Below are 26176 nucleotides of genomic sequence, written 5' to 3'. Positions count from 1 at the left end.
ACTAGCCAGGAACTGAGATCAAGAAATGGGCGAAGGCACCGAAGCATCTTGTGGGGAGGCCCCAGGGTCAAACATTTTAGATGCTTGCAGACTATGGTGTGAGTACAGGGATGCTCCCAAATGCTGGCAGGCTTAGAATGACCTTTAGCCAAGAGCCACGTACCCCACTGTGGCAAGGGAGGGCAGAAAGGGGCAAGCAGCTCTGCAGTGGGGCAGCCACCTCCGTGGACAGAATGGAAGCCCAGCTAGCAGCAGAAGCAAAAGTAAAAGAACTTGAAGAGGATGCCAGGCATGGTGGCTCTCACCTGTAATCCCAGCACTCTTGGAGGCCAAGGAGGGAGGATTGCTTGAGCCCAGGAGTTTGGGGCTACACTGAGCCGTGATTATGCCACTGCAGTCCAGCCTGGGCAACAGAGCAACACCCTGTCTCTAAAACAAGAAATTTTAAAAATTAATTAATTAATGAACTCAGTGATCAGAACTCAGCTTAATTAAAAGCTGGTATTATGGTTGTGTTGTGTGGGGGGGAAAAAAGCTGATTTTTTTTATTTCTTATTTTTTTTAGACAGAGTCTTACTCTGTTGCCCAGGCTGGAGTAGAGTGTCACTATCGTGGTTCTCTGCAGTCCTGATCTCTGGGCTCAGGAAATCCTCCCGCCTCAGCCTCCCGTTGTATTTGGCAGTGCAGGAACATATTACCACACCCAGCTAATTTTAAAAACTTTTTGTGAAGACGAAGTCTCACTATGTTGCTCAGGCTGGTCCTGAACTCCCAGGCTCAAGTGGTGGTACCTCTGCCTCAGCCTTCCAAAGTGTTGGGATTACAGGTGTGAGCCACCACACCCAGCTTTCTTCTCTTTTTGCATCCTCTGTCTGAGAATTTGTTTTCAGTTGACTGAGCATCCCCCCTTTTAAAACAATTTATATGTTTGGTCCCTCTGTGTGGTGCCTTTCTTGTTGGTATGACTTTTGCCTTTTGGAAAGCTTGAAATTGCCCCAGTTTGGCTCCTCTAAGACTTAGTTTTCAATTTCCTTCCACTCCACTCCTCCTTCATTTGCTATCTTCAAGACCACATGAAGGAATCTAGAGAAGACTTCTAGCAACCCTGAGACCCCTTAAGAACATAGAAAAAGGTGTCACACATCCCCTTTTGGGGGTCTTCTGCCTTCCATATGGAGTCCCAAGAGTTGAGGGGAGGTTTCTCTTGGGTCTAGAGCTCTGTTCTCTTTGCAGTGATGTTGGATATAAAACACTCCAGGAATAAATGCTTGGTGCTGCAAAGTAAAACCAGCACTCAGGCAAAAGTTTAATCCTCTCAGCAAGGCAATTTACTTCTGCAGAAGGGTGTCACTCACGTCAATCAAGATCACAAGTGCACACAGAACAAAGGACACCAGGGGATTTTTATGCTTAATGCAGTCCCTGTCCCTGTGCCACAGCCACATGGGCTGGGGTCGGACTGCACAATTTGAGCTGACCTGATTGGCTACTTGTACATATTTTCCTAAATATAGCAGGGGAGGGGGACGTGAGGTACAGAGGTGGATTGAGTGAGACGTGCAGTTTCGGGGGAACAATGGGTACAGGTAACCAAGGGAACAGATGTGAGTTACTGATTAGAGCTGATGTGAAAGGGAAGGCTGTTTACGGTGAGTAGGGGCAAGGAAGAACAAGAACGTTGAGTTTGAGAACAAAGTGTAGGGAAGTCAACAGGCTAAACCCTTTGAAGAGAAACTCAGAAAGATTTATTGTTTCTTATGAGTCAGTTCTCTGGTCTCTTTAGCTTTGGGAGTACCAGGGATGCCTTTGTGCTATGAGAGAACATGATCTTTGGGTGTGCAGTGGCTGAAAAGTCACCAGTGAGGGCTGCAGTTTTGGAGGTTTATAATGAGTGGTTATGACTGCAGGGGGCTATTCGTTTCTCTGCATGTTTAGATAAGAAAAGCATGGCTTGGACACCTAGAGGCTACGTATCTTAGTCGATTTTGCATTGCAATAAAATAATCACCTGAGGCTGGGTCGCTTACATAGAAAATAGGTTTATTTCACTTACAGTTTTGCAGGCTGTCCAAGAAGCATTGTGCTGGCATCTGCTTCTGGTGAGGGCCCCAGAAAGCTTCCACTCATGGCAGAAAGTGAAGGGGAGCAGGAGAGAGAAAGGAAAAGAGGGAGGGAGGTGCCGGCTTCTTTCACAGTCAGTTCTTTCTGGAACTAAGAGTGAGAACTCACTTTTGAGAGAATGGCACCAAGCCATTCATGAGGGATCTGCCCCTGGATTCCAAATGCCTTCTACCAGGCCTCACCTCCAACTTGGGGGATCAAATTTCAACATGAGATTTCGAGGGGACAACTATCCATTCTATAGCACTATGGAAACACTTGCCACCAAGGGACAAGACTCCCATGGGGGATGGGCTGATCACAGAATGGGCTGCTTGGCGCTGACTTGCCCACCAGCCTCAGGGGAATGTCCATGCAATGAGGTGCACTATGGAAGCATTGAACTGCCCAGGCCTGTGCTGTTTCCCTCTTCAGGGGAATGTGAAAAGAGACACAAAGTGAGCACGTGCTGTTGGGAAAATGGTGCCGATACACTTCCTCTATGCAGGGTTTCCACAAACCTTCAATTTGCAAAAGATGGTGGTGTCTGTGAAGCACAGATAAACAACAAAAGTTGAAGGTTTGTTCAAAGCAAAGTGAAGCAAAATAAAACGAGGTCTGCTTGTTATAAGATTCATAAACGAAAACCCAGAGAGCTCTGCTCCAGTCACTATTGCTACTAACAACCTACCCCAAAACACAGTGGTTTAAAAGAGCAAGAATCATCTCATTAGCTCACAGATCTGTGTTTGGGGCTGAGTTTTATTGGGGGCGCTCCTCTTGGATCCGCGTGGTGTCAACGGAAACAGATTGAAGGCTGAAACTGATTAAACTCTTCTTAACTCTCCTTGTGATAGTAAAACTCTGTTTTCTATACTCACTGCCTCTGACTTTCTCCTGCCCTGTTCTCCTTTTAAAATTATTTTTAATGATTCATTTTGAAATAATTCCAAGCATAGAGAAAATTTGCCAGAAAGGTGAAAAGACTCCCATCCTCCCCAGTTATTAGTACAATTAATAATAACAGATTCCCCAGTTATTAGTGCAGCCACTATGGAGAACAGTATGAAACTTCCTTAGAAAACTACAAATAGAACTACCCATACCCACCAATCCCACTGCCACCCATTTACCCAAAGGAAAGGAAGTCAGTGTATCAAAGAGGCATCTGTGCCCCTGTGTTTATTGCAGCAGTAATCATAATAACCTGGATGTGGAATCAAACCAGGTGTCCAACAACAGATGAATGCATAAAGAAAATGTGGTGTATTTACACAATGCAATGCTATTCAGCCATAAAAAAGCGTGAAATCCTGTCATTCATGGCAACATGGATGGAACTGGAGGACGTTATGTTAAGGGAAATAAGGCAGGAACAGAAGGTTAAACACCACATGTTTTCGCTCATATGTGGAAGCTAGAAAAAGTTGATCTTGGTTGGGCACGGTGGCTCATGCCTGTAATACCAGCACTTTGGGACCCTGAGGCAGGAGGATCCTTTGAGTCCAGGAGTTCAAGACCAGCCTGGGTAACATAGCAAGAATCCTGTTTCTATCAAAAAAAATTTTTTTTATTTCATAGAAGTAAAAAATAGAACAGAGGTTACTAGAGGCTGAGAAGGGTATAGGGAAGGGGGGATAGAGAGAGATTTGTCCAAGTATACAAAATTACAGTGAGATAGGAGGAATGAGTTTTAGTGTTCCATACCACTGTAGTATGACTGTAGTTACAAATAATACATAGTTTCAAATAGCTAGAAGGAGGATATTGAATGTTCCCAACACAAAAAAATGATAAATGTTTGAGATCATGGATCTTCTAATTACCCTAATCTGAGCACTACATATTATATATATCAGAACATCACTATGTATCCCATAAATATGTACAATTATTATTCAATTGAAAAAATAAAGTTAACATAAAAAACCTTTTAAAAGTTATGTTTACACTACACTGTAGTCTACTAAGTGTGCGATAACATTATGTCTAAAAAAGTACATACCTTAATTTTAAAATATTGCTAAAAAATGCTGACACAGAGATGACAAGTGAGCATATGTTGTTAGAAAAATGGTGCTGATAGACTTGATTTATGCAGGGTTGCCACAAACCTCCAATTTGTGAAAAATGCAGTACCTGTGAAGGGCAATAAAGCAAAACACAATAAAATGAGGTATGCCTGTATAAGAGAGAAATTAAGTATAATGACACAAAAAACATTTTAATAGCTATTTTATAATTTTCATAATTATTTTATATTTCATAAACCCATTGTTATAAGCCCAAATTTGACTTTTAAAATGTAACAGCTGATATATGCCATGTTCTTTGGTTAAAATTAATTAGGCAAGAAAAACATAACAATGTGATGTTATCTAGCTGTGTTTGTTATGTTTTGATCCTTTAGAATAAGATATTCTAATTAGTCTGATTAGACTGATTAGTATAGCCTGATTTGAATAGTCATGCTCTAGGAAGACTAAGAATGAAAAAAAGTTTAATTAAGAACAAATTAAGTAGTCATTACTTTGTTGATTCTTGTCTAATTATAATATATAATTGAATCTCTCACCTAAATTAGCATTTCTTTCCTTCTTTCTCTTTCTCTCTTTCTTCTTCTTTTTTTTTTTCGGGGGGGAGACATAGGGTCTCACTCTGTCACCAGGCTGACGTGCAATGGTTCAATCAACAGCTTACTTCAGCCTCAACCTCCTGAGCTCAAGCAATCCTCCTGCCTCAGCCTCCTGAGTAGCTAAGACTATAAGGCACATGCCACCATGTCTGGCTTAAACTAGCATTTCTAACTAAAGAATTTGTTCATTTGTAAACAACATTAGAAACAAAAAAGATATGCAAATAATTGAAGAATCATTAGGAGTTAAACATGTACTTTTGAAAGTTTGACATTGGAAATATCTAAAATCATGAAATATGTAATAGGCTAATATTTAAAAATCTATGCTTTAATAAATATCAAGGATACGAACAAATTTGCTTATCCAGAAGTTGATCTAGATTCAAAAGATAGGAGATACAATGCCAATATAAAGTTTTTCTGTCATTTTATACTACTTTCCTGTTTATTTTTTAAAAGTTGCTTAATATACATTTTCTCATTTGTCCCTTTAAAACCTGTATCTTGAAAACAATAATTCATTTGTCGTTTTGAAATAGCAGGCATCTCAGCTATTATATTTATTATTATTATTACTTTTTTTTTTTTTTGAAACAGAGTCACCCAGGCTGAAGTGCAGTGGTGCGATCTGGGCTCACTGCAACCTCCACCTCCCAGATTCAAACGATTCTCTGCCTCAGCCTCCCAAGTAGCTGGGACTACAGGTGCATGTCACCATGCCCAGCTAATTTTTGTATTTTTAGTAGAGACGGGGTTTTGCCATGTTGGTCAGGCTGGTCTCAAACTCCTGACCTCAGGTGATCTGCCTGCCTCTGCCTCCCAAAATGCTGGGATTACAGGTGTGTGCCACCACACCTGGCCATTTATCTTATTATTGAATGAAATTTACATCCTCATGAAATACTATTTTAGTTATCTTAGCAATTTCTGGGACTTTTGATGCATTAATGAGTTTGTTACCTTACTAGCTACAGAATGTTGTGACATGCAGTGGTAGAAAGTCAGGGGTAAGGTCCCCGATTGCAAAGCTACTAGTCCACTAGATATAAGATAATCTTTTCTGTCAGAGAACCTTATCAATGGAAAAACGACTTGACCACCAAAATGTCTCTGCTACCAACACAGCAGCCCTTAATGAAGGATAGCCTTGAGGCATAGTCGTTGGCTAGACAGCAAATATGAGCAATTAAGGACCCCTGGATATACAAGAAATAAACTGCAAAAACGAAAATACTAAGGTAGACAAACAGACAAACTGTTTTTTGTAGGAAAAAGTGGTAAGTCAGGGTTTTCTATCATATCAATTTTAAATTATTTTCAATTTAAAATGCCATATATAGCCAACCTATCAATTGAATGAGAAAGCAAAATTAGGATATTTGTACACGTCCAAGAACTTAGAAAGTATAGCACCCACACATTCGTTTTTAGGGAGATTTTGAGGATGTATATATTAGTGAAATATGTAGACAGCCAAGAGAAAGGAAGATATGGGATACAACAAAGATTTAAACTGACCTAGAAGCCTATTAAGAAGAAGACATGCTTCTTTTTCAAATCAGATAAAACAAAGGCACTTAGAGGCCGGGTGTGGAGGCTCATGTCTGTAATCGCAGTACTTCGGGACGCTGAGGCCAGTGGATCACTTGAGGTCAGGAGTTTTGAGACCAGCCTGACCAACATGGTGAGAACCCCTCCTCTCATCTTTACTAAAAATACAAAAATACTCAGGTGTGGTGGTGCATGCCTGTAGTCTCAGCTACTCGGGAGGCTGAGGCAGGAGAATTGCTTGAACCCAGGAGGCGAAGGTTGTAGTTAGCCAAGATCGTGCCACTCTATTCCATCCTGGGTACCAGAGTGAGCCTCCATCTCCATTTCAAAAAAAAAAAAAAAAAAAAGCAAAAGGCAATTAGAAATGCCAAGCAAAACAGAAGATTGTACAGGATAGTCCTGATTCAAACATGAAACATGCTAAAATGTAATTGTAACATTTTGAGCAATTGATAGTGTTTTAGAAGAGAGTATTTTTTGCCCATGATTCTAGGACTTCTTTCAGTTGACACTGGAGTGCTGACATTGACCATATAGAGGAGGAAACAGAATCTTAGCATATTTTTTAAAAGCTCTCTGATTAATAATACCTACATATTATTATAATGTGCATGCTATTTAATGGTTTTCAACTTTAAAAAGTCAACCAATAGACAATTCACAGAAGACTTAATACTGGAACCCAAGTTGCAGAGAATCTTATATCCTGGATTAGCAAGGAATATTGTATAAAGTTAATGGATCACGAAATAGAGGCTTAAGTGTTTCATTTCAAATTACAAAGATTAAAAAAAAGAAAAAGACATAAGCAAAATAATAATAAAAATTGAGAGGAGAAAGGCAATAGTATGGGTTAAATCCTCATCTTTTAGAGCAGGGACTTGTTAGATGTTATCCATCTAATCTAAAAATAGTAGTATGGAAATATAAAATTTAGAATCCTGAAGGTAATGATCAAGAGAACAAAATATAGAAAAATGATTGCCTATGAGGGTAGGCCTAGGGTGGGAAGGAGACATAGACTTTTCATCACAAACCCTGCTATACTCTGATTTTTTTACTTTTTATTTTTTTCATTGCTCATCAGCTGACTTTAAGCTGTACTCTTTTTTAAAAGTAATTTACATATATCATGTTGATACAAATTTGTTTAAATGAGAAAAAATTTAGATGGAAATGTATTTGCATGATGGCATCAGAAAATAGACCAAAGCAGCTATTTCAAATGCTTGCAATTTTTGGTTTTAGAAAACCTGGTTGGCTTATTTTTGTAATTTTTCAGTTTTGTTTCTAAATGAGGAGCTAGAGAAGATCTCAAACTGCTATTGGTGCTATTGGTTGTCATTTGTTCAGAAATCATACATTGTGAGTACAGATCTTCTTTTCTTTTTAAGTAAAAAGCCAAATTGAATTTTTTTTTTTTTTACTATATAGTAGTATTTTCTCTTTTAACATCGATGTTTGAAGAACCAGAGATAGTTTGATATGCTATGTAAGAATTATGACCAGATAAATATATGGTATAGATCTAGTGGAAAATATCTTGACAGGAACTTGAAAAATTATCATTTTTGTGTTCCTTGTTAAATTGTTTGTGATTGAACAAAGCATTCCTTATGCTTCCCCACTTTTAAAAAATTGTGGTCAAATATATGTAACATTAAAATTAGCCATTTTAACCATTTTTAAGCATACAGATAGTGGCATTAAGTACATTCACATTCTTGTGCTACCATCACCACCAGACATTGCCAGAACTTTTTTATCTTCCCCAGCTGAAACCCTGCACCCATTAAATAACTTCCCACTGCCCCTGCCTTAATCCTGTGACCACGCCTCTACTTTCTGTCTCTATGAATTTGACTACTGTAGGTATCCAATGTAAGTGGAATCATACAATATTTGTTTTTTTGTGTCTGGCTTATTTCACCTAGTATAATTCAAGTCTCCTTTATGTTGTAACATGTCAGAATTTCATTCCTTTTAAAGATGATTTCATGATATGTACATACTACTTTTCTTTTGTCTTTTTTTTTTTTTTTTTTTTTTTTTTCCTTTTTGTGGAGAACGGGGTCTCGCTATATTACCCAGGCAGGTCTCGAACTCCTGGGCTCAAGCTATCCTCCCGCCTCTGCCTCCCTGAGAGCTGGGATTACAGGCGTGAGCCACCGCGCCCGGCCCATACTACTTTTCATTTACTCATTTATCAATGAACGTTTGGGTTATTTCCAAAGGCTGTTGTGAACATTGGTGCATAAATATCTGTTTGAGTTTCTGCTTTAAATTCTTCTGGGTATATACCCAGAAGTGGAACTGCTGGATCGTATGGTAATTCTATGTTTGACTTTCTTTTTTTTTTTTTTTTTTGAGACGGAGTCTCGCTCTGTCGCCCAGGCTGGAGTGCAGTGGCGCGATCTCGGCTCACTGCAAGCTCCGCCTCCCGGGTTCACGCCATTCTCCGGCCTCAGCCTCCCGAGTAGCTGGGACTACAGGCGCCCGCCACTGCGCCCGGCTAATTTTTTCTATTTTTAGTAGAGACGGGGTTTCACCATGGTCTCGATCTCCTGACCTTGTGATCCGCCCGCCTCGGCCTTCCAAAGTGCTGGGATTACAGGCGTGAGCCACCGCGCCCGGCCGACTTTCTTTTTTGAGATGGAATTTCACTCTTGCCACCCAGGTTGGAGTGCAATGGTGTGATCTTGGATCACCTGAACCTCTGCCTTCCCAGTTCAGGTGATTCTCCTGTCTCAGCCTTCTGAGTAGCTGGGACTACAGGCATGCACCACCATGCCTTGCTAATTTTGTATTTTTAGTAGAGATGGGGTTTTGCCATGTTGGACAGGCTGATCTCCAACTCCTGACCTCAGGTGATCCGCCCGCCTCAGCCTCCCAAAGTCCTGGGATTACAGGTGTGAGCCACTGCGTCCTGCCTGTTTGACTTTTTTGAGCAACCAACATCTTGTCTCCCATAGTGACTGCACCACTTTACATTCCCACCAACAGTGCACAAGGGTTCCAACTCTCCACATCCTCACCAACACTTGTTATTTGCTGTATTTTTAAGAAAGAATAGTCATCCTAATGAGTGTGGAGCGGTATCTAATTTGGTTTCGCTTTGCATTTCCCTAATGATGAGTCCTGTGCTTATTGACCATTTGCTTTTTGTTTTGTTTTGTTTTGTTTTTGAGAGTCTCGCTCTGTTGCCCAGGCTAGAGTACAGTGGCATGATCTCGGCTCACTGCAACCTCCACCTCCTGGGTTCCAGTCATTCTTGTGCCTCAGCCTCTCGAGTAGCTGAGATTCAGGTGCCTCCCGCCACTCCCAGCTAATTTTTGTATTTCTAGTACAGATGGGGTTTCATCATGTTGGCCAGGTTGGTCCTGAACCCCCTGACCTCAAGTAATCCACCCACCTCGTCCCCCAAAGTGCTGGGATTATAGGTGTGAGCCACCGTGCCTGGTATTTATTGGCCATTTGTATATCTTCTTTGGAGAAAGGTCTATTCAAGTCCCTTGACCATTTTTAAATTGGGTTGTTTCAGGTTTTTGTTTTTGTTGTTGAGTTGCAGGAGTTATTTATATATTCTATATGTTCATCCTATAGCAGACACATGACTTGAAAATATATTTTCCTATCTGGTGGGTTGCCTTTTCACTCCACTTCTCACTTTGAGCAGTAGGGTTTTGCTGTTGTTTTTTGTTTATTTTGAGACAGGGTCTTTCTCTGTCACCCAGCCTGGAGTGCAGTGGTGTGATCATGACTTACTGCAGCCTCCACCTCCCTGGGCTCAGATGATCCTCTACCTCAGCCTCCTAAGTAGTTGGAACTACAGGTGTGCACCACCATGCCCAGCTAATTTCTCTATTTTTTGTAGAGATGGGGTTTCATCATGTTCCCCAGGCCGGGAGCAGTAGTTTTATATAAATTAAACCTTATAGGCCAGGCGCGGTGGCTCAAGCCTGTAATCCCAGCACTTTGGGAGGCCGAGACGGGTGGATCACGAGGTCAGGAGATCGAGACCATCCTGGCTAATATGGTGAAACCCCGTCTCTACTAAAAAATACAAAAAACTAGCCGGGCATGGTGGCGGGCGCCTGTAGTCCCAGCTACTTGGGAGGCTGAGGCAGGAGAATGGCATAAACCCGGGAGTCAGAGCTTGCAGTGAGCTGAGATCCGGCCACTGCACTCCAGCCTGGGTGACAGAGCGAGACTCCGTCTCAAAAAACAAAAACAAAAACAAAAACAAAAAACCTTATAAAATTAAGGGTAAAACAATGAAGAACTGTGTAATAGTCCACCCACCAAATAAGCCCACTAACAGGAGTAACTAATATTTGAACTGGGTCATCTGATCCAATTATTGGAAAAGCATTTGGTGGGGCTCAAACTTTCTGTTTTAGGGTTGAAAAAAAAATTTTTTTTTTTTTTTTTTTTGTGAGATGGAGTCTACTCGCATTGTTGCCTAGGCTGGAGTGCAATGGCGTGATCTCGGCACACTGCAACCTCTGCCTCCTGGGTTCAAGCGAGTCTCCTGCCTCAGCCTCCCAAGTAGCTGGGATTATGGGCACCCTTCACCATGGCCACCTAATTTTTTTTTTGTATTTTTTAGTAGAGACGAAGTTTCACTACGTTGGCCAGGCTAGTTTTGAACTCCTGACCTCGTGATTCGCCCGCCTCGGCCTCCCAAAGTGCTGGGAAATTTTTTAAAAGTAATTACTGCATTATTTTTAACAGTTGGGGCTGGGTGCAATGGCTCATGCTTGTAAACCCAGTGCTTTGGGAGGCTAACGTGGGAGGACCAGTTGAAGCCAGGAGTTTGAGACCAGCCTGGGCAATATAGCAAAACCCTGTCTCTACAAAAAAAAAAAAAAAAAGCTTTTTAATTAGCCAGACATAGCAGCGTACACCTACAGTCTCAGCCACTAGGGAGGTTGAGGTGGGAGGACTGCTTAATGCCAGGAGTTTGAGGCTGCAGTGAGCTATGATTGTGCCACTGCGCTCCAGCCTAGGGGAAAGAGTGAGACTCTGTCTTTAAAAAACTGGAATAAAAACAATGACCGTTCTATTGTCATCAAGTGTATGCCCTTTAGCCCTCTGTTGGGGTAAATAAAGCCCTGCTCTATTAAATAAATAAATAAATAAATAAATAAATAAATAAAGCTCCAATAAACCTGATTGCCAAAGTCACTGCTTTGAAATCATCCCAGGACTCACCAGGAGCGCCCTCTTCAGGACTGGGAAATCCTGCTCGAAAATTCTCAGGCTTCCCCTTTCCCCCAGATGAGCCATTCCCCCTGGATAGCTCTATCACCCTATAGTGGGGAGGAGAATTTGAAATTCAGTTTTACAGTAGTCAATATTAAATAGTGAAATTCAGAAAATAGGATGAAAGTGTAGAGTTTAGTGCAAAGCTTGAAGATAGCCACCCGGTAAATGCAGACTCCAGATGAATAGGGTCAGCATTTTAAAGTAGAGATGTTGGCTGGGCGTGGTGGCTCATGTCTGTAATCCCAAAAGGCTTTGGGAGGCCAAGGCGGGAGGATCACTCGAGGCCAAGAGTTTGAGACCAGCCTGGGCAACATACTGAGACCCCATTACTAAAAAAAGTAAAAAAAAATTAGCCAGGCATGGTGGCACGTGCCTGTGGTCTCAGCAGCTACTCAGGGGGCTGAACCAGGAGGATCACTTGAGCCCACGAGTTCAAGGTTATAGTGAGCTATGATGGCACCACTGTACTCCAGCCTCGGTGACAGAGCAAGACCCTGTATCTAAAATAAATAAATAAATAAATAAAGTGGAGAAGCTAATGTCTCCCTTATATAGGCAGAGACAGAAAAGTTTTAGCAGGATTGTAACATTTTTTATACAAGATCAGAGCATATATTACAGCAATTTGATTGACTACAGATTGCTACATTCCAAAGAAGATGATTTCTCTGTGAGGAGGGGTAATGGTCTGAGGGGCCCTGATTCTGGTGCTACCTGGTCTTCCTAATTATTTACAGGAAAAAAGGCAGAAGTTGCAGCTGCATGCCACGTAACTTAGACCACATAGCCACATTCTTCTCAAGGCTCAGAATAATTTAAGGTTCTAATAGCTTTAAGTTTGCATGATTTAATTTCACACAATTTAAAAATGACATCAGCCCTTCTTCCAAGAGAATTACACTTTGTGAAATCCCCTCTGTGCTAACTTTAGAAAAATTCAAATTTTGACTCAGTATCTGGCTCACAGGGTCTCCCATCCACGAGGCAAGCCACGGCACTTGTGTGGCCATGAAAACAGAGCCGGGACCACGAAAGACACATCTACTCGGCTTCCTGTCTTTGACCCTGCTCCAACATTCATGGCATTGTCACACTTTATTAACTTATAAAAGCTAACTAACTACTAAGGAAATTCAGCACTGCCCTAGGAAAAGCAAATTGCCAGTTATTTTGATATCAGAAGCTGTTTGATAGTTCTGTGAAAGGAAAGCCCAACTGTGATCTTAGGGAAATTAATTTTAAGAAACATAATTTTCAAAGGTGATAATTATTTTTCAATAATATTGCTGACCATTGACATCTGAAATAGGCTTTTGGGTTTTTTGTGTTTGTTTTTTGTGTTTTGCCTTTCACAAAGATTATTTCGACATTTTTGCTTCTGGGAATTTCTTTCTTGGCAACACATATAAAAGCATTAAACTGGATGAAGTTGACATTCTCAGCATTTGAAGTTTGTCTTTGATTCCTTCAAAAAAGAGAGCAAATGACATAAAAGGGAAGAGGAAGGCCATTTAACATCATTAAACCTTCTTTGAAAGTTTAATAGGCTTGTGCAATGGAAAACTAAAATGAAACAAAAGTATTTTTCAAAATGATGGAATTTGGGGATCTCCACTCAACATTCCCCAATCTCTCCTTTGCAGAGATGTAGGGGCTGAGGACATGCAGGTTGCTCCCCCAGGACATGGGCTGGTTAGTAGGAAAGGGGGTTTTAGAGGCAGGCTCCAGCAGGTCACTGCACGTCTGGGTGAGTGGTCTCACCGAAGGCCTCACTCTCCCTAGCCCTCCCCATCCTTTACACAGACTGCTTCTTAATCCTAAATCCGCTGCCGGAAACAAAGGAGCACCGCCAACAGCCTTTTGTTTCTTTCTCTTTTTTTTTTTTTTTGAGATGGTGGCTCCCTCTGTCACCCAGGCTGGAGTGCAGTGGCCAGATCTTGGCTCACTGCAACCTCCACTCCCAAGGTTCAAGTGATTCTCCTGCCTCAGCCTCCCCAGTAGCTGGGAAACGCCACCATGCCGTAATTTTTGTATTTTTAGTAGAGACAGGATTTCACCACGTTGGCCAGGCTGGTCTCAAACTCTGACATCATGTGATGTGCTGGTCTTGGCTTCCCAAAGTGTTGAGATTATAGGCGTGTAATCCCACCATGCCCGGCCCACCAACAGCCTTCTTTTTTTTTTTTAAGACAGGGTCTCACTCTGTCACCCAGGCTGGAGTACAGTGGAGCAATCCTGGCTCACTGCAACCTCTGCCAGCCGGGTTCAAGCAATTCTCCTGCCTTAGCCTCCTGAGTAGCTGGGATTACAGGTGCGTACCACCACGCCCAGCTAATTTTTGTATTTTTAGCAGAGATGGGGTTTCACCATTTTGGCCAGGCTGGTCTCTAACTCCTGGCCTCAAGTGAGCCGCCTGCCTGGGCCTCCCAAAGTGTTGGGATTACAGGCGTGAGCCGCCGCGCCCCGCGGAGCCTTCTAATTATGAAAGATAGGCAGCTTTCCTTTAAAAAAATCCAAGATGGCTCTACATCTAGCAATGTGAAATGCTGTAGTCTATTAAGGGCAAAAGCAAGTCACAGAAAAATAACAGGATTCCATTTACAGTTTTTAAAAATTATATATCTGTGTATATACATAGTTAAAAAAAAAAAATGAAATCATGCCATCAACCTAAAGAGGAAACTCAGAGAGACAGACTCGGAAACAAATGAGCTCATTTGGGACTATGCAAGGGATTGCAATCTGTGGAAGCGTGTGCCATGATGGCTCATAAGGTTTAAAAGACAAAGAGAAGTCCACGCACGCTGCTTTGAAACAAGACTGTCAGGTCACAGAAGCTCGCTGCAGGAACTGTCGTCTGTTTGTTGGTGGAGGCGACCGTTGCCAGGTCACTATCCTGTGCTGGTGGCGGATCTGGAATACTGCAGCCTCCACAAGTCCTTGCAACCAGTCCTGATGTGGGTCTACGTGCAGGAACATCTTGAGATGGGTTCGGTGGCGAGCATGTGGGCATGAGGGCTTTTCATGGCCTCCCTGCAACTCCATTTTGCTAGAGTTTAGAGTTTGACCTAAGTGACCCCGTTTCGGTACCAGCAACTTTCATAACACACCCCACCCCTCCTACTTTTTGTTTGTTTGTTTGTTTGTTTTTTTGACAGAGTCTCACTCCGTTGCCCAGGCTGGAGTCCAGTGGTGCAATCTAGGCTCCCTGCAACCTCTGCCTCTGGGGTTCAAACGAGCCTCCTGCCTCCGGCTCCCGAGTAGCTGGGATTACAGGCTCCCGACATGACGCCAGGCTAATTTTTGTATTTTTCGTAGAGACGGGGGTTTCATCATTTTGGCCAGGCTGGTCTCGAACTCCTGACCTCAGTGATCCGCCTGCCTCAGCCTCCCAAAGTGCTGTGATTACAGGTGTGGGCCACCACGCCCGGCCTGTAACCCCTTTTTAAGGGCAGCTTCTTCCCACCCCTAAGGCAGGTCCGGGCCCATTTCACTGTCCTCTGCTGGGGAACGCTGCTCTGCGCTGGGTCCTCCCTGTTTCCAGAGAGTGGGCTGCCCCTTCGCCGTGCAGGCCTGGCTGAGGCTGGGCCCGCTTTCTCCTGACAGCTGCAGCCCCCGGGGCTCCCCAGACAAAGGCAGTTACACAAAGACACAAAGGAAGGCTTAGAAGAGTCCACGTCCTTGCTAACCCTGAGCTGCAAAAGATAGGTCCTAAAGCTGGAGCTGTTCCCTGGGAGGGAGGCCTCTGTGTGCCCTCGCCTCTGTCTGAGCTACTCACATCCTCCTCACTGTCCCCAAAGCTGCCTGCCTGCAGCCTCTCTGCTTGCCCGCCGGCCGCCAGCCACTAGGCTGCACCTCCCCCTCTACAGACTCATGCTTGGATTTCCCGCTCTGCCTGCGGTATCTATGGGACCCCTTCAGTTTGTAAACCTGGGCCTCCTTTTCCACTCTAGAAATTCTCCAGCATAAAATCTGTGCTCTTGGGGAATGAGAAGGAGAGGTCTTCCTAGGAGTGCAGGGGTGGGGTGGAGCCGAGCTGGGGCGGGAGGTCTTCCATCTGTGGAATCTATAAATACTCTGAGAGACGTCTGGGAGGGGAAGGAGATGGAAAGAAGGTGTGATGAAGGGGCTTTCACTTTTTGCTCCATGTATTTCTGCCTTGCTGCATTTTTTTTTTTTTTACAATCAGCATGAATTCATGCTTTACTTGTGTAATGATAAAAGGGAAAGAGATGCCTGGCTTGCTGAAATGAGTCGTGGGCTTATGTGTACATTTTCACTTGCCTTCTGCTTTTCATGGACCAGGGATCGTCTCTGAAGTGAGGCCGCCGGAGGAAGTTATGCAAGACGATGTCAAGGAAGCTGCAGCAGGCCGAGGGTGTTCTCCAGCTTGGTGATGTTTGTGCCCTAGATGATGAAGTTCAGAGGCAGTTTGTCTTCAGAAGCACTTCATATAAATACACTGTATCAGTCCGTTCTTGCATTGTTATAAAGAACTACCTGAGACTGGGTAATTTATAGAGAAAAGAGGTTTAACTGGCTCATGGTTCTGCAGGCTATACAGCAGGCATGGCTGGGGAGGCCTCAGGAAACTTAAAATCATGCTGGAAGGTGAAGGGGAAACAAGCATGCATTACATGACTGGAGCAGGAGGAAGAAAGAGAAGCGGGAGGTGCTACACACTTTTAACCAACCAGATCTCGAGAGAACTCACTAGCAAGGGGGAAGTCCACTCCCATGATCCAATCACCTCCCACCAGGCCCATCCTCCAACATTGGGTATTATAATTAGGCCGCAGTGGCTCCCGCCTGTAATCCCAACACTCTGGAAGGCCCGAGGTGGGTGGATCACTTGAGGTCAGGAGTTCAAGACCAGCCTGGCCAACATGGTGAAACCCCGTCTCCACTAAAAATACAAAAATTAGCCAGGCATGGTGGCACATGCCTGTAGTCCCAGCTACTTGGGAGGCTGAGGCAGGAGAATTGCTTGAACCAGGGAGGCAGAGGTTGCAGTGAGCTGAGATCGCCCCACTGCACTCCAGCCTGGGTGACAGAGCAAGGCTCCATCTTAAGAAAAAAAAAGAAAAAAAAGAATTAGACATGAGATTTAGGCGGGGACACAAATCCAAACCATAGCATACATATATAAGGAAAGCACCCAGATCAACTTAGTCTTACCGGCTGTGAAATTCTATGAAGCTCAACAGTGATAAAAAGTATCTGCTCACAATTGAAATCTGGCTAACAGAGGCAAAGGAGTTTATAACGGATATGAGACCAACTCATATTACAAATGAAAACATCTTTGTATATGGAACTCTTTTTTTTTTTTTTTTTTTTGAGACAGAGTCTTGCACTGTCGCCCGGGCTGGAGTGCAGTGGCATGATCTCGGCTCACTGCAACCTCCACCTCCCTGGTTCAAGCAATTCTCCTGCCTCAGCCTCCCGAGTAGCTGGGATTACAGGTGCTCCCCCACCACACCCAGCTAATTTTTTGTATTTTTAGTAGAGATGAGGTTTCACTATGTTGGCCAGGCTGATCTCAAACTCCTGACCTTGTGATCCACCTGCCTCAGCCTCCCAAAGTTCTGGGATTACAGGTGTGAGCCACCATGCCCAGCCAGAATTTTTTAATTAAAAAAATAATAATAGGCTTGGTGCAGTGGCTCATGCCTGTAATTCCACCACTTTGGGAGGCTGAGGCAGGAGGATTGCTTAAGGTCAGGAATTGGAGATTAGCCCGGGCAACACAGCAAGACCTAATCTCTTCAAGAAAACTGAGAATTAGCCAGGCGTGGTAGCACATGCCTGTAGTCCCAGCTACTCAGGAGGCTGAGGTGGGAGGCTGGCTTGAGCTCAGGAGTTTGAAGCTAAAGTGAGCTATGATTGTGCCATTGCACTCCAGCCTGGGCAACAGAGAGAGACTGTATCTCAGAAAAAAAAAAAAAAAAAAAGGAAGAAAGAAAGAAAAAAAAGAAAGAAAGAAGCAAAGAAAGAAAAAGAAAGGAAAGAAAGAAAAAAGCAAACAAAAATACTTTCATTATATGACTGGAATGTTGAAAGAGAATCAGTTTTCTAAATAAATAATTCATATAATTCATTGGGAGGCCACTAGAGTGAGGAGGCTCCAGCACCCTGGCTTCCTAGTAAGCAAACAAAACCCACCTCAGTGTCAACGGTTGCATTCTAGGCCAATCGGAACTAACTTCTAACTAGGGACTTTGACTGGATGGATTTCTTTGCCCTGCTTCTGCATTCATGTTGTAAAAACTCCAGTGTCCCTCTGGTGGTGCCTCAAGCTACTTGAGGTCTGGTGCTGCCCAGTTCATGAATCTGTCTGCTCAAGAAACTCTTTAAAATTTTAATGTGCCTTAGTTTGTATTGTAACAGAGTGATATGGATTAAGGAAAAGAAACCTTATAAAATAGATGATTAGTGAAATGTTGGATATGAAGCAGAGATGATCACCCTTGCTGCTGAAACCATGAGCTATGTAAAAGTATGCATAGCACTTTTTTTTTTTTTTTTTTTTTTGAGATGGAGTCTCGCTCTGTCACCCTGGCTGGAGTGCAGTGGCGTAATCTCGACTCACTGCAAGCTCCGCCTCCCGGGTTCACACCATTCTCCTGCCTCAGCCTCAGGAGTAGCTGGGACTACAGGCTTCTACCACCATGCCCAGCTAATTTTTTTTTTTTTGTATTTTTAGTAGAGACGGGGTTTCACCGTGTTCATAGCACATTTTAAAATTAATTACTGCTTGTTAATACAGGTTATCACTTATCCAAATGCTAGAGAGCAGAAGTGTATGGAATTTTGGAAATTTTTGGATTTTGAAATCTTTGCACACACATAATGATATAGATATTGGGGATGCAATATCTAAACACAAACCTTATTTCTGCTTCACATACAGCTTATACACATAGACTGAAGATAATTTTATACGCTATTTTAAAATGATGTTGTGCATGAAATGAAGTTTTATTTTATTACCCTTTGTGGGCATGCTTGCCTGGGGGAATCTGGGAATAAGTGAACATATCTATTGCAGCTGAGAGGCTGGGAAGGTCTTTTTCCCCTTGGGGCCACTGAATAAACTGGTTTGTGTGCCTGTGTTTCACTGAGACCCTTCACATGAGATCAGGTGTGGAATTTTCCACTTGTGGCATTAGGTCGGCGCTCTAAAAGTTTCAGATTTTGGAGCATTTCCAATTTCAGATTTTCAGATTAGGGAGGCTCAACCTGGAGAGCAACATTTGAAAACAAAAAAAAAAAAAAAGAAAAGTGTTCCTTAAGGAGTGTGAACCTAGAAAGTACATATTGTACCTGCGCTTGATAGTTTAGTGAAATCAAATGCAGAGAAAATCACTAATCTCCTTGTAAATAAAACCAGTTAATTTTTTAAAAAATGCCTAAAGTTATGATTTGCAAATATGGACACTTTCATTATTTTATCAGACTTTGTCCAAAAAAGTAAGTATCTGTGTATATGGTACTTACATGGGCAGAGTTAAGACAACCGAGATCTGAGTCAGTTTGCCTTTTTAAAAATGTCCTAGTCATTATAGCTTCATACCTTGATACAAGTGACCTTTCTAATAGTGGCTCATGAACAGTTAAGTTATAATAGCAACAGTCATATTCCCTGGGCTAGGAATGTAAAATGAATCCAATATGTTTAGAGGTGGAAGCTTCTAAAAAAGAGCAATCTGCTGTCCTCCTGTTGTTCGCCATCTTGTCAGTCATCCTCGTTTGCTCAAAGTACCCACATTGTTCTGCATTCCTGAGTTTTTGGATGTTCCAGGGACCGGTCGTTATTTAGAGCAATGTTCTAGTGTTCGTCATGCAAATGTGGTTTTGCTTTAAACATGAATTCAATGTGTTTGCCGCTTCGCAGATGCCTTAATTGTTCATCATACAAACCTAGCTCTGAGGACCTCATGAATTGTGAAATGGGTAATGCTTTTAAAACAAAGGAGCTTGTTATTTTGTTCTCCTACTTTGAACATTATTTTTTTGGCATTTGCCAATGTCCAAGTAATTTCCCAGCTGTTGAATGGAGTTCTACTTCTTAACCCACAAATTTGCGACCTGAAACGATGCTTGACTCAAGGGCTTCTGAAACTAACACAGTTTGAGATTGGCATTGCATAATAATCACTTGCCCTACATATTTGGTACCAGGTTTTGGATATTTTTGGCTACCTCTGACAACCAGAGTAATTGTTCTGTGTATGTCTTTCATTTGGCACATGAAAAGGTACAGATCCTGCCTGGAGACATGTGGAATCTTTTTGAGGGAGTGAAATATTCCCAGAGCACTAACAGTCAGAGGCTTACTGAATTCAAGCCATGACATTCCAACCCATGCAACTGTGCATGGGCCAAGAGTGTGGCCCGGCACACCGAGCTTTGACTGCCCGCCCGATGCAAACAGCTCTCCACTGCTTCATTCTCTGGTGCACGTAGTTCATCGCCTCAAACACAATTCTCTGGTGTTAACAACACACTGGTACTAGTGATGTTAGATTCAAAAATAACTAGCAGACAATTAACGTGTCCAGGCAATCTTGCATCATGGGGAGTGGTAGGACTGGCTGAGCTTTGTATCGATGTGTGATTCATGCTGTCATGGCACGATCTGTATTTTTGCATATTTCCCTTCAAAAAAAATCTGACAAATCCCATTTCAAAAAGAGACTCTTACTCCCCTGGCTGAGGATCACTGCTTTAGGAAGCAACAGGGAAAATCTAGAAGCATCTGAAGGGGAGAGAAGAAAGGAAGAGGAGGCCCCAAATGTGAGTTTCCTGCTTTCTCAAGTGAGTGAAATTCTGACGGACATGGTCTTCCAACAGAAAATCATTAGGTTCAAACCCACTGTTTTAAAATAAACATTACTAAATGCTTTGCCATATAAATGCTGGTAAACACATAAATGTCTCATTAGAATCCTGCTAAACTTCCTTCAAGGGAAACAGAATCAATATTTAGCAGCTGGCAAATTGCCAAAAATTCCTATTCATTTCCCCTTGAGAGAACATGCCTTTCAGAGCCCTTATCCCACCATCAGAGAAGCCTCTGATACAGGCGGTGCCCAGGATACCACCAGATAGGCCAGTGACGCAGCCTTCTGTGAGGAAGCACGTCAGTCGGTCCACCTGGCTGCTCTTTCCATCTCTCTCAAGCCTTCTGTCCTCCGTCTCAGCCATGTGAACAGGGCGTTCTGGAGTAAACACACAGCAAACCACCACAAGCCGGGGAGGCTGCGCACCCACCCTCGTCTGCCTCTTTGCGATTTTAAGAGGTTGTTGTCTGTTGGGCCTCCGTCTCCTTGTCTGTCAAGCGAGGAGTTGATGAGTAGTGCCTCTCAGTCTCATACACTGAGGAACTCCAGTGGCAGAAGTGAGTTTCACCCAACTCAAGGGTCTAGATAGCCTTGCCAACAGTGGGAATGTTTCTTTCAAGACTTACATTTTTAGTTTTAGAATTTATGAGAATCTAACATTCTATTCTGTAACATACCTGTGTTTACTTAAATATTAAAATAATGTCTTGCCAAGTGGGGTGGCTCACACCTGTAATCCTGACACTTTGGGAGGCCGAAGCAGGAGGATCGCTTGAGTCCAGGAGTTCAAGACCAGCTTAGGGCACATAGTGAGACCTCATCTCTGCAAAAAGTTTTAAAAAATTAGTAGAGTGTGGTGGCACACACCTGTAGCCCTAGCTACTTGGGAGTCTAAGGTGGGAGGATCACTTGAACTCAGGAGTCTGAGGCTGCAATGCACTATGATTACACCACTGTACTCCAGCCTGGATGACAGAGTGAGACCTTGTCTTAAAAATAAAATAAAATAAAATAAAATAAAATAAAATAAAATAAAATAGTCTTAAATCACTTCTCATGAAATAAAGGTAAAACGCTATATTCTTCTTGTACCTTTGAGAACTGCCTAGCTTCTTCCCATGAGCCTGGGTACACGTACCTCAGTTTAAGTAGCATGACTTGGGTCTGGGCCACCAGCAAGGTGCTTCCCGTAGTGTCACACTGTGACAGGTGGGCTTGGCTGAATGCTGGCCCCACAAAGTTGTCCAGATCCTAATCTCCTATGAATATGACCTTGTGTAGAAAAGGGACTTGGCAGATGTCATTAAATTCAGTGTCTTGAGATGTGGAGATCAGCCTGGATTAGCTGTATGGACCCTATGTAATCACCAAGGCCCTTCTAAGAGGGACACAGAGGAGTCAGGGTTGGAGGAGCAGGAAACAGAGACTGGAGTGATGCACTTTGAAGGCCAAGGAAGGGGCTATGCGCCAAGCAATGTGACAGCTACTGGAAGCAGGAAAAGGCAGAGAACAGATTCACCCGTCAGCACTTCCAGGAAGAACCTGCCCTACTGACACCTTGACCTTAGTCCAGTGAGACTGACTTCAGACTTCTGGGCCTCCTGGACTGTTAGATTATAAGCTTGTGCTTTTTTTAGCCATCAGGTTTCTGATGCTGATTTGCTACAGCAGAAACAGGAAATGAATACAAATGATATAAAAACCCAGCTTATTTCAGCAGTTTTTCCCAGTGCCAGAAATCCTTATTCATAGATTCATTTTTTTTTTTTCGCATTGCTAAGTAAATCAGAACAGTAGCTGCTTTTGTTCGGGCATGCAGGTATACAAGACCATTTTCTCCCTCAGAGACACACTGCTGGGTGCGCGTTTGAAGCCTACTCTCCTGTTAATGGAGTGACATCTTACACTTTTTCTCTAAAGGAAGAGTCCATGAGACAAAAGGAGTGCACAAACAATGGTCCCTACTCAGTCAATACACCCAGGCAGCCCTGGCCCGGAGGGTCTGTCTTGGCTCAGACTTGGTCAAGGAAGAGCAGAAGATCCCCACGTGATATCTGCCAGAAGTCTCTCTCAGTCTTAACCGGCTTTGTCACTCTGCAGGAGTTAAGGGGCCAACTTCCGACTCCAGTCTCACCTCCAGTTTCTCACACTAATTTCTCTTGCAAGAATTTGACTGATTAATCCTAGGGAACTTTTCATTTTCATTATCGTGACACAATTTCCTTCCTTCCTTCCTCCCTCCCTCCCTTCCTTCCTTCCTCCCTCCCTCCCTTCCTTCCTTCCTCCCTCCCTCCCTCCCTTCCTCCCTCCCTCCCTTCCTTCCTTGCTTCCTCCCTCCCTCCCTCCCTTCCTCCCTCCCTCCCTTCCTTCCTCCCTCCCTCCATTCCTTCCTTGCTTCCTCCCTCCCTCCCTCCCTCCCTCCCTCCTTTCCTTCCTTGCTTCCTCCCTCCCTCCCTCCCTTCCTTCCTCCCTCCCTTCCTTCCTTCCTTCCTCCCTCCCTCCCTTCCTTGCTTCCTCCCTCCCTCCCTCCCTTCCTTCCTCCCTCCCTTCCTTCCTCCCTCCCTTCCTTCCTTGCTTCCTCCCTCCCTCCCTTCCTTGCTTACTCCCTCCCTCCTTCCTTCCTTCCTTCCTTCTTTCCTTTCTTTCTTTTTGTTTTGAGATGGAGTCTCTGTCGCCCAGGCAGGAGCACAGTGGCACAATCTCGGCTCACTGCAATCTCCACCTCCTGGGTTCAAGTGATTCTCCTGCCTCAGCCTCCCAAGTAGCTGGGGGAATACAGGCACCCACCACCATGCCCAGCTAATTTTTTGTACTTTATTATAGAGACAGGGCTTCACCATGTTAGCCAGGATGGTCTCAATTTCCTGACCTTGTGATTTGCCTACCTCAGCCTCCCAAAGTGCTGGGATTACAGGCATGAGCCACTGTGCCTAGCCTATGGTGACACAATTTTCAAGCAAAAGGTGAAATCAAGCAAATGTTTGCAGTTTATGACTAACCATTTTAACTGTACTTTTAAACAAATTAAATGTTTATTATTTAAATTTTTCACTATGAAACATTTCAAACATATTCCAAAATAGACAGAGTGGTATAAGGAACCCCCATGCACCCATGACCCAGCTTCTACAATGATCAATACGTGGCTGATCCTGTCTCCCCGACCCATAGTCGTTCATTGGAGCATGTGAAAGCAAGTCCCAGACATCATATCATTGCCTAAGTAAAGAGTTAAGTGATTATTTCAAAGAATAGGTAATACGAACAGAAAGTACAAAATTCACAAGGTGGAAAGAAAAGTAAGAAGTAAGTCTTGCTGCTTCCTTTTCCTCCTCTGCAGAGGCATGACCAGTTTCTAACCAGTTCTTTTAACGAGGCACCTCTTTGTTCCAAACAAAGGAAATTTCTCCTAAGAAATCAGCATCTGAATTGACAGACTGAGCTATTGCTTTGGTGAGAATGGTGATTGATTGGATTAGACACCAAGCACATTGTAGAGCAATTCATATTTGTGAGTTAATTGATCCAGAGCTACTAAAGATGGGTGTTACTCAAAACTCAGTTTTTAAAGCTTTACTTTGCACCACTCTTATCTGGGCCATGCATAGAATGTCAGAATGGGAAGGGATCTTAGCACCAATCTAGACAAGATCTGAGAGGCAAGAGGATTGAGGCCAGGGAGGTCAAGGTGGTGGCAGGGACAGGATTAGAACTTCCTCCATCCAGTGCCCTGTCCACCATGTTTGCTAAATTCTTGCAACAGCCTGTCCACATGGGATCACACGTGCCCATCAGATGCATTATCATTACCTGTAATAGAGGGCAGATGCTGCATCTTCTTAAATTTGCCCTTGGAGAAGGAGTCCTTATGGTGCTTGACAGAGCAGCCAATAGTGTTTTACATGCCAGAGCTGGCCATCGAAAATTCTTCCCAGGACTCAAGACATTCTTGAACAGACCCACTCCATAAGATGTTGCCAAGATCCCACAATGGACTTGTCAGGCCTCTGAGCCCAAGCTAAGCCATCATAACCCCTGTGACCTGCACATATACATTCAGATGGCCTAGAGCAACTGAAGAACCACAAAAGATGACATTCCACTATTGTGATTTGTTCCTGCCCCACCCCAACTAATCAATTGACCTTGTGACTTCCCCCCGCCACTCCCGCTGACAATGAGTCTCATGATCTCCCCACTCTGCACCTTGTGACCCCCGCCCCTGCCCTCAAGAGATAACCACCTTTAACTGTAATTTTCCATTACCTACCCAAATCCTATAAAACTGCCCCACCCCATCTCCCTTTGCTGACTCTCTTTTCGAGCTCAGCCCCCTTGCCCCCAAGTGAAATAAACAACCTGTTGCTCACACAAAGTCTGTTGGTGGACTCTCTTCATAAGGACACACGTGACATTTGGTGCCAAAGACCTGGGACAGGAGGACTCCTTTGAGAGACTGGTCCCCTGTCCTTGCCCTCACTCCGTGAGGAGATCCACCTATGACCTTGGGTCCTCAGACCAACCAGCCCAATGAACATTTCGCCAATTTCAAATCAGGTAAGCAGTCTTTTCACTGTCTTCCCCAGCCTCTCTTGCTATCTTTCAATCTCCCAGTCCTTCCAATTCCAGGTTTTTTTTCCTCTCTAGTAGAGACAAAAGAGACACATTTTATCTGTGGACCCAAAACTCTGGCACCAGTCATGGACTCGGGAAGACAGTCTTCCCTTGGTGTTTAATCACTGCAGGGATGCCTGCCTGATTATTCACCCACATTTCAGAGGTGTCTGATCACCGCGGGGATGCCTGCCTTGATCCTTGACATTGGTGGCAAGTACCACCTCCCCTGGGTGGCAAGTACCACCCCCTCTCTCCATGTCTCTACACTCTCTTTTTTCTAAACTTACCCTTTTACTATGGGCAACCTTCTGCCCTCCAGTCCTCCTTCTTCTTCCTTAGTCTGTGTTCTAAAATCTAAAAAAATTAAAACCTCTTCAATTCTCACCTGACCTAAAACCTAAGCATCTTATTTTCTTCTGCAATACCACTTGGCCCCAATACAAACTCGACAATGGCTCCAAATAGCAAGAAAATGGCACTTTTGATTTCTCCATCCTATAAGATCTAGATAATTTTGTTGAAAAATGGGCAAATGGTCTGAGGTGCCTAACGTCCAGTCATTCTTTTACACATTGGTTCCTCCCTAGTCTCTGTTTCCAGTGTGACTCATCCCAAATCTTTCGTCTTTCTCTCCTGTCTGTTCCTTCAGTCTCCACCCCAAGCTCTGAGTCCTTTGAATCCTCCTTTTCTACGAACCCATCTGACCTCTCCCGTCTTCCCCTGGCTGCTCCTCGCCAGGCCGAGCCAGGTCCCAATTCTTCCTCAGCCTCTGCTTGCCCACCCTATAATCCTCCTATCACCTCCCCTCCTCACACCCAGTCTGGCTTACAGTTTTGTTCTGCAACTAGCCCTCCCCTACCTGCCCAACAATTTCCTCTTAGAGAGGTGGCTGGAGCTGAAGGCATAGTCAAGGTTAATGCTCCTTTTTCTTTAGCTGACCTCTCCCAAATCAGTTAGCGTTTAGGCTCTTTTTCATCAAATATAAAAACCCAGCCCAGTTCATGGCCCGTTTGGCAACAACCCTTAGACACTTTCCTGCCCTAGACCCAGAGGTGCCAGAAGGCCGTCTTATTCTCAATATGCATTTTATTACCCAATCTTCTCCTGACATTAGAAAAAGCTCCAAAAATTAGATTCCGGCCCTCAAACCCCACAA

The 26176-nt window shown here is 43.6% G+C and overlaps 1 protein-coding gene across 1 annotated transcript in view; it reads right to left on the bottom strand.

Moving 5' to 3' along the window:
* Window positions 1–2026: 2026 nt before the first annotated feature.
* TWSG1 (twisted gastrulation BMP signaling modulator 1) overlaps window positions 2027–26176 on the bottom strand; it is a 115516-nt gene continuing 91366 nt past the window's right edge. The window contains exons 6-7 of the transcript XR_013408078.1: window positions 4106–4239; window positions 2027–2647 (exon numbers count right to left, since the gene is read on the bottom strand). The gene's annotated coding sequence lies outside the window, so the exon portion shown is untranslated. The remainder of the gene's footprint in view (window positions 2648–4105; window positions 4240–26176) is intronic.

The sequence above is a fragment of the Macaca mulatta genome, chromosome 18 (genome assembly GCF_049350105.2).
Source record: "Macaca mulatta isolate MMU2019108-1 chromosome 18, T2T-MMU8v2.0, whole genome shotgun sequence".
NCBI classification, from domain to species: Eukaryota; Metazoa; Chordata; class Mammalia; order Primates; family Cercopithecidae; genus Macaca; species Macaca mulatta.
Note: the sequence above shows the minus strand (reverse complement) of the source record. Positions and strands in the feature narration are given on the sequence as shown.